The sequence below is a fragment of the Otolemur garnettii genome, unplaced genomic scaffold (assembly GCF_000181295.1).
Source record: "Otolemur garnettii isolate 467f Iridium unplaced genomic scaffold, OtoGar3 scaffold00065, whole genome shotgun sequence".
Classification (NCBI taxonomy): domain Eukaryota; kingdom Metazoa; phylum Chordata; class Mammalia; order Primates; family Galagidae; genus Otolemur; species Otolemur garnettii.
This window is the reverse complement of record NW_003852460.1, coordinates 6,975,604-6,976,775: the sequence shown is the minus strand read 5'-3', so window position 1 is coordinate 6,976,775 and position 1,172 is coordinate 6,975,604. Positions and strand designations below refer to the sequence as shown.

The 1,172-nt window shown below is 49.7% G+C and overlaps 1 protein-coding gene across 1 annotated transcript in view; it reads right to left on the bottom strand.

Moving 5' to 3' along the window:
* TBL1X (transducin beta like 1 X-linked) overlaps positions 1 to 1,172 on the bottom strand; it is a 52,906-nt gene that overhangs the window by 24,916 nt on the left and 26,818 nt on the right. The window lies entirely within an intron of this gene.

Genomic DNA, 1,172 nt, shown 5'->3' with positions numbered 1-1,172 from the left:
GTCTCCTTCATAAAGGTGTTTCTGTGGAAAACCCTGGGAGGAGGAGGGCTCACTTCTTATTCCACGGCGATAACCTGAGGCTGCATTGCTTCTGTTTCAACATATAAAAAAATACAAAAATTCCCAGAGGTCCTACTTGGATGGAGACAAAATATTCTCCTAACAATGGGACTCTCCAGACCTGGGGCAGGCAGAGGGCACAGGCAGAGCCCAGAACACATGTGCCCAGGATGGCCAGCTACAGGCAGGTGGCTGTGCACAGGCTCTGAGTACGGGGAATGACTGCCCTTCCTTCTCTAATGAGAGGCCAGAGTGGTTTTTTTCCCCAGTTGTCTGTATTCCATCCACATGTGGGGCCCACACAGACTCCACAATAGACTTGCTGAAGATATGAAGGAACTTACAGTTTAAATGGTGGTAAAGTTCTTCCTCGGCAGACACCAATTGCTCAACATTCACCAACTACAAATGACCTTCTGGGATGTACAATTACAAAACCAACCATATTGGCTCAGGGCCCGTAGCAGAGCCAGTTACAGTGCTAGCCACATACACTGAGGGTGGCGGGTTCAAACCTGGCCCGAACCAGCTAAACAACAATGACAACTGCAACAAAAAATAGCCAGGCGTTGTGGTGGGTGCCTGTAGTCCCAGCTACTGGGAGGCTGAGGCAAGAGAATCACTTAAGCCCAAGAGTTTGAGGCTGCTGTGAGCTGTGATGCTATGGCACTCTACCAAGGATGACATAGTGAGACTCTATCTCAAAGAAAAGAACAAAACCAACCATGTCCACTTTCTTCATCTTTGAGAACTTGAGGGCTGTATTCCCTGTCATGGGACAGTCATTGCCAGGGGTTTGTTATTCTTCTTTCCCTGCCCGTAACTGTGGGCCTCCATTGAGACTCGCCGCCGGCCGGGAGGGGGCTTCTCACTTTATGCGAGGCCGTTGGCCTCTGGTCATCATACTGCAATAGAAGCAGTGTTCAGTCGGTCTGGTCTTCCCATTAAACACTGGATCTGACTCTCCAGCCCAAGAGAGACTTGAAGGATTTGTTCACTGTGGCCGGATGCAGTGGCTCACACATGTAATCCTGGCATTCCAGGAGACTGAAGTGAGTCTCACTCCTTGCTTGATCTCAGGAGTTTGAGACCAGCCTGAGCAAGAACAAGAA